The sequence below is a fragment of the Triticum dicoccoides genome, chromosome 7B, assembly GCF_002162155.2.
Source record: "Triticum dicoccoides isolate Atlit2015 ecotype Zavitan chromosome 7B, WEW_v2.0, whole genome shotgun sequence".
NCBI classification, from domain to species: Eukaryota; Viridiplantae; Streptophyta; class Magnoliopsida; order Poales; family Poaceae; genus Triticum; species Triticum dicoccoides.
The window spans coordinates 383,274,226-383,281,941 of NC_041393.1; positions in this window are offsets into that span (position 1 = coordinate 383,274,226).

Here is a 7,716-nt window from a genome sequence, read left to right on the forward strand (position 1 = left end):
CCTTTAACGCGCAAGCTGGGTTAGATGTCGAAACTCTACGTCCTCGGGTCCCGGCTCTCGAGCATGTCTCAGCCGTCGCTGGCATGCCAGGTCGCGATGCCATGGACAAGACCAGAGGGTGAGGGCCGGAGAGCCGGTAGGAGCCCTGAGTCGCGATGCTCAGGCACCCCCCCCCCTTTAACGCGCAAGCTTCCGACACCCAAGAGGAAAAGGCACCAAATAACAAGCATGATGGGTCGAAAGCATAGCCCTAAGGTAAACGCAAGAAGGGTACACGCCGCTGGGGCAGGCCCGAGCGACTTGGGGATGATGCAGCACGAGGGGCGCCCCCAATAAGGTAAGCTAAGGACATGAAACAAAAGGGATACACGCCGCAGGGACGGACCCACGCAGCCTGGGAATAATGCGGCCCTGAGGGCGCTCCCAGCTGGAAATGAAACTTGAAAGATGTCACCTGATGATGTTGGGGACGAAGGGGTGTTGGTGTAGCAGACTCGGTGGGCTGCGGGGGCCGATCCTCATGAGCCCCCAGGCTCAGGGGCCTCGAGAGGCTCCAGAGGCGCCGGTGGCTCCTCGCGAGCCATCTCCATCTCCACCAGGGCTGCGGAACGCCTGACTTCTTGAGCCTCCAGGATGGCCCTCATGAGGCGCTGGTGCGCAGCAGCCGCGTTCGGCAAGCCATAAGGCATGCGAACGTAGCTGTGGGGCGGACCCTCGTAGCGTCCCACTTGCGAGGGCCAGAGGCACTCCTGAGACGCGGCTCGGTTGAGCCCTGGTATGTCGATGCAGACACGCAGCCCACCATCCTCGCCTGGATGGGGGGCCACAGCGGGTAAGCGGCGGCTGCCTCTCATGACTCTTGACTCCTGTAGCTCCTGAAAGGCCTCGCTGACGAACTCCTGAGGGTTTGGCCCTCCTTGCCTTGCTCCTTCTTGAGGGAAACGTGCTTTGAAACACGCCTCCACGTGGTGCCCAAGCGCCTCCCTCGTGCCCTTGGCGAGGTCGACGTCCCTCTAGGGGAGAGCCCCCGAGCCCTGCCTGAGGAGGGCGCCGGGTGCGCTTCCCTATGCGATGGAAGGAGGTTCCCCCTAAGGAGGCGCGGGCCCTGAGGGGCCTGCCTCCTGAGGGGCCAGGCCTGACGATGTCTTCTTCTTCTTGGGGGAGGCCTCGGGAAGCCTCCTACTTCCGCGGTCCGGGTCTTCCAGTGATGCGGCCTGAAAGGCTCGCTCCAGGGAGCACACTGCGTCTCTCTCTTCACAGGGCACCGTGATCACCCCGCCACTTCCTGGCATCTTGAGGACGTTGTAGCCGTGGTGAGTTACGGCCATGAACTTGGCCAGCGCTGGGTACCCGAGGATGGTGTTGTATGGCAGGCGAATGTGGGCGACGTCGAAGTCGATGAGCTCGGTGCGGTAGTTGTCGCGTGCCCCGAAGGTGACAGGAAGGCGGACCTGCCCAATCGGGACCGTGGAGCCGTCGGTGACTCCGGAGAAGGGCTTGGTTGGCTGAAGCTGGCTGTAGGGCACTTGGAGATTGCCCTGCTTCGCCATCGATGAGGGTCCTGGTGACTAGCATGTTGCTGATGATTGGGGAACAAAGCATTGGGAGGACTCCAGCTGTGGCCGCGCACTTGAGCTGATCTGCTGAACTGAACGTGATGGCGCATGCCGACCACCTAAGAGGGCGCGTGGCCTCGAGCTTGGGGAGGACTGCATTCACTTCGCGGGCGAACTTCTTGAAGATGCACTGAGAGGCTGGGGCTTGAGCTCCACCCAGGATGCAGGTGATTGCACGCGGTTCCTGGAAGCCCCCAGCCCCCTCGTCCTGATGACGGTCTTCATTTCTCCTTGGCTGCGGCGGTAGCGGAGGGAGGCATGCGTTCCCTTGCGGGCGATCCTCGCGAGGCTGATCCCTCCAGCCTCCCTCGCGAGGCGGGTCCTGCCAGCGATCCTCGCGAGGTTGGTCGCGCCACCCTTGGCGCGGGCCGCGGTCTTCCCAATGTCCTGCGTTCCTTCCTCCTCCTCGACCGTAGCCCCGGTCGCTGCGGTCGGGACGTCTGCCGACCCTTCCTTCATGCACGGCCCAGAGCTCCTGGCATTCATTGGTGTTGTGGGTGTGGAGGTCGTGGTACACGCAGTACCGACTGCCCTTGGAGGATTCGGGCTGATCTCTGCCCCGCTTGGTGTATGGCTCTGCCATGAGTACGGCAGCCCCCTTGCGCTTCACGTCCTTGGCCTTGGGCTCCTTCTCTTCTGGGTCCGCAGCAGGCAGCTCGAGGAGGGAGAGGTGTCCCTCCTCAGCCCTGGCGCACTTGGTTGCCAAGTTGAATAGCTCCAAGGAGGTGCACAGGTTCTCATGCATCGCCAGCTCCTCCTTCATATTGACGTCGCGCACGCCGTCGGAGAAGGCTGAGATGATGGCCTCCTCCGTCACCCTGGGGAACTTGAGGCGCGCGTTGTTGAAGCGCTTGATGTACTTCTGTAGGGTTTCCCTTGGTCGCGGGTACCCTGGAAGTTGGTGATGAAGCGGGTGCGCATCTCGTCCCAGGAGGAGATCGTGCCTGGGGCCAGATTCAGGAGCCAGGTGCGGGCTCCGTCCTTGAGCGCCATGGGAAACCAGTTCGCCATGACCTTCTCGTCTCCGTTGGCAGCCTCGATGCCCAACTCGTAGAGCTGGAGGAACTCCGCAGGGTCAGCCGTGCCGTCGTAGCGAGGAGGCAGGTCTGGCTTGAACTTGTTGGGCCACGCGATGCTGCGTAGCTCGGAGGTGAAGGCGCGGCAGCCCGCTGTGGCCACAGGAGGCCTTGGGCGACGAAGAACTTGGTCTTGCGGGTCCCCATGCACCACGGCAGGGGGCAGCGCAGGGTCTTGACGTGCTAGAGCAGGGAGCGCTCGGGCAGCTTCTTGGGTGCGAGGGGCTTCTTGGCAGCTCTGCTCTTGCCGCGCTGGCACCTGACGGAGCGGGTTCCGCACAGGGGCCGCACGCCTTGGGGCCAGGGCGCCTTCTTGAGGTGGAGGCGGATGAGGCGCCCCAGGAGCTTCATTGCCCGTGCAGGGCGAGGTGCGGTGCAGCGAGAAGGACGGCGCGGGGGAGCCCTCGGCGGCGCGGACGAGCTCGGCGACTCGGTCGAGCCACTCTTCGTAGACGTCGTCGATGGGGCGGTAGCGTAGGAGCTCGTTTGCCGCGATGAGCGCGGCTCGGGCCTCCATGGCCGCGCGGGGCGCGCGTGACGAAGAACCAGCGGGGGTGAGCGAGGGTGTGGCAGTGTGGCCGTCCCGCCTCATGGATGGATGCTGGGACGATGCTTGTTGTTTGTTCCCTGCCGAGCCGGTGGCGGCGTTGACGGCAGGTGACGGGGAACAACAAGGGCGCCCGCCGACGGGAGCCGTCTGGGCGACATGGGAAGCGAGGGCGGCTCCACGCTCGGCGCGAGCCCGACGAGCGTCAGACATGGATGCGGTGGTCGGAGAAGAACGAGACGACGGAAGGCAAATTTCGGCGCACCCCTACCTGGCGCGCCAAATGTCAGATTTTGGGTTCCGGCAGACCCTTGAGGTTCGAACTCTGGGGTGCGCGCGGAGATTCAACCCTCTGCCTTCCTGTTCCTCGCCGAATCGCTAGGATCTAAACTACCAAACAGAACAACACAAGAGACACAAGATTTATACTGGTTCAGGCCACCATTGTGGTGTAATACCCTACTCCAGTGTGTGATGTGGTGGGTTGCCTCTTGGGCTGATGAGGAACAATACAAGGAAGAACAGCCTCGCGAGGACTGTTCTTGGCTGGTGCTACTTGGTTCTGGCTCGTGGATTCTCGATGCCCGATCTCTAGATGTCTCTACCCCGGGGGTGGCTAGTCCTATTTATAGGCAAAGGCCCTGGGCCTCTTCCCAAATATTGAGCGAGAAGGGCGCCAACAATTAGCCATTTTGAAGGGGAACAGCGGGTACACTTATCCTGACTAAAGTCGGTCCTCGCCTGTCAAAGGCTCTGGTGGTGACGCCTGCTTGGGCTCCACAATGACTTCCTTCCGACCGTTGGGCTGTTCTTGGTCTTGTTGAACCGAAACGGATGCCTTTGCTTGATGCTCTTGCCTGCGCTTGCTCCCTTTGCACCAAAGAGGAAAGGAGGACACTGCGCGGGCTGGCGCCCGACTGGCTCCCTTGGTCATCATGGCTTGCGTCATGGGCACCTCGCAAGGTACCCCGCCTTGAACTCTCCGCCTCCTCGTGAGCCAGCCTGACGAGGCCGTGCCTGAGGAAGCTCCTTGTCATCCACCCCGCGAGGCTTGGCCCCTCGCGACGGTCTTGAGCTTGTGTCGATGAAGATGGGGTGTGCTGGGCCTCCTTTGAGCCACGCCGTAGGCCGCAGGCAGGCAAGTCTGGGGACCACCGTTCCCAGAACGCCGACAATAGCCCCCGGGCCCACGGCGCGCCCGGACTTGGCCGAGCAGAGAGGCGAAAGGGCAAGTGCGAAGCGTCGCGGGCCCTAACAGCCTGCGGCCTTGAGCGCCGCGTGGCGGTTGATTGGACGTGGGCGCCTCCGCTTCCCCACGACGCCTCGGTAACCGCACGGATTCGACAAGTCCCTGCATGCAAAGCGGGTCGTGATTACCTGTGATCGTGGAGGTCGACGGTCGGCCTTCACCGGCTATAAGTACGGAGCGGCGCGCGTCCTTCCAGTCTATCCCCTCTTGCTTCTCCTCCTTCCTGGGCCTTGCTCCGTCTTGCTGCAATGGCTCCGATCCGCCGATTCTCCGCGGAAGAGAAGGGAAAAGCTCCCCAAGAGGACCCTGACCTGCTTCCACCGAAGAAACGGTTCGCCCTCCGGCATCGGGGTGAGGGCTCCCGCTAGGAAGTGCTGAGGCCCTGGTGTGAGCGGCCACCACCAGGGTTCCCACTTCCCTTGTACGCCCACATCAAAGGCTCTGAAGGAGTCGACAGTGAATGCCACGAGCGGCGCCGCCAATGACACCGGCGGGTTACAAAGGTGTGTGTCTTCCCCCCTGGAGTCCACACCGAAGGCTCCTCCCGAGAGTTTGTGCTTCACGCCGCCACGCCTCCTAAGTCCTGGATTCGTCTCCCCCCTTTCTTCGCCTCCGTCATCCCAAAGGGGGAAACCCTGGGGCTTTGGCTGCAGCACGCCGGCTGCGGCACCCTTGCGACCGGGGCAGAGATTGCGGTCATTGCCCCGGGCGAGGTCTTCATGACTCGAGGCTGGGGCGAGGTCACCCAGATCTGCAGGACAAGGGGCGCCCTCGCGATCCACCTGGAGTACGACGGTGCTTCGGTGGTGTCCTTCAAGGTCTTCGATGCGGAGGGTCGCCGACTGGAGTGCTGCCCCGGGAGAGGCGATCGGGGCCCTGCTATGGCGAGACAGAGGCCGGCCAACCGCTCCCTTGGCTGCTCCTCAGGCGATGGGGGCGCCGGAGGATCCAGTGACTCTGCCGAGCTCTTCGCGACTCCGGAGACGAGCGACGACAGCTACGAGCCCCCGAGCCTGCACCGCTCCCGGAGCAGGGCGGGCTCGTCAGGTCGTCGCCACGCCTGATCTGGATGGGGTTGGCGCCGGTGCCGGGCGGCCCACTGTTGATGATGGCGTCTGCCACGATGGCCTCTGTAGTTAGGACTCCTTAGGATCCGCGTCTTTTGTTCCTGCGAGGGGCCAAGAGTATACCCCACAGGGGCTTGTAAGATGTTTGTATCTCCGTTTGTTAATATGATCCTTATTGCGAAGCAGTGCGAGATTCTTATTCCGTTTTAGCTTAGTTTCCCCCTTTCAGACCTCGTGAGGGCTTGATGCTCTGCGCCGACAGGTCCCAGTCCCAAGGCGGCTTCAGCCGTCGCTGGTATGCCAGGTCGTGATGCCGTGGTCAAGGCCAGGAGGTGAGCGGCCCGAGCTCCGGTAAGAGCCCCTGAGTCGCGATGCTCAGGAGGTCCCCCTTAGCGCTCAAGCAGCCATCATTCGGTGAGAAAGGAGAGGGACGTTGCTAACACGGGATTGCACTTGGTGCGGGGACGGTGCTGCGATAACAAGTGTTTCCGGAGAGTGACTTATCTCGAGCAAAATCATACGGAGTAGAATCTAATTTTGTTTGCCATGCAATGTTGTAGAGCTATCATATGTCTCATGTCATTTATTTTTCAGCCACCTGCTATCTACTACTTCTACGGTGCACTAGTTCTGCATAAACTTCACCAATACTCTCACTATTGTTTTTTTATGCATGGGTATTTCAGACTCTACCAACCGGTTGATAGAAGCACAAAATAAAAGAGAGAAGCAGCTCCAGCTCTCTTCGGGCTTAGGCAAGACACATTTCAGCCTTATAAAGGGTGCAGTGTTAGCAGATGGAGACGGTAAACATAGCTCTGGAGTTGATGACCTCGCTCGCCATGAACCACCAATCCACCATCCCAGGTGCTTGCTTTAACTTTGCGGTGTCATATGTGGTTGCATGTTGCATATGGTGTGTAGCTTGTATTCGAAAGGCCGAAGTCAGTCTTTATTAAGATAAGGAAAGATATTTTTTACCTGAACCACCATCCCGGGAGCACCAGAAAACAAATAGCTAGTCAGGGCACTGGTCGAGCCAGTGACAAGCCCAGCACAGACAGGCGTCACCTGGAAGCCAACTAAAAATCCACGATGGTGGCGAAGCAGCCCGCCTCCCACCAGGCTCTCAGGTCCTCGATGATCATGCTCACCACTCCAACGAATGTCTAGCTTGTATTGCTTCCAATTTGGTTAAATTACATTTGCTTAGCTTACACATTATACCTTTGAATATGACATGCCTTCCTGTTTTTGGTGCATACTAGTACATCTATCTATTAACCATGTTCTTACATCAAACTAATGTTCTTCTTGTGTATCCCTCATCAATCACTTATGATGAGACAGTCACGCCAGGGGGCTACTGTGAGAAAATACGCTCTTTTAAAGAATGCAGTGTTAGCCTCCCCACATGATTTTCAAGAGACAGCAAGGCTAGACGAAGATAGTGAACCTAGCTCTATAGTTGATGACCGCATTTCCCCTACACAAGCATCGCAGGTGCTTGCTCTAACTTGGCAGCATGATATGTGGTTGGATGTTGCATATGGTGTCTAGATTGTAATTCTTCCAATCTGGTTAAATTGCATGTGATATTCTGCTTAGTTTATACATTATACCTCTTAATGTGACATGACTTACTGTTTTTAGTACATAGTGCATCTGTCTATTAAGCACGTCCTTACATAAAACTATTGTTTTTTTGTATCCCGCATCAATCAATATGACGAGACACCTTTAGTATATGCAGTGTGATATTAGTTGCATCTTTCATATGATTTATAGCATGTGTTCCTTCTAATTTGTTGAAACGCCATTTATGATGGGACGCTTTTAACTTGGCAGAGTCATATTGGTTGCATCTTTCATGTGGTGTCTAGCTTGCATTGCTTCTTATTTGTTGAAATGGCTTCTGCTTACTTTACACAAATAGTTGTGAATATGACATGTCATCCTGTTTTTCATACATATTCCATCCTGATATCATGTGTTTGCCTTACATCAAAGTGGTGATTGCCAGTATCATGCACGAATGAGTTCTGAAGAGTGAATTTTATTGCTTTTTTCGGTTTTACTTGACAATTCAAAATCATAAAGCGAAAGGAAATTAGCAAGGCAGTGGATAAAGGTGCTCCTTCCAAATGGAGGTCCTCTACAG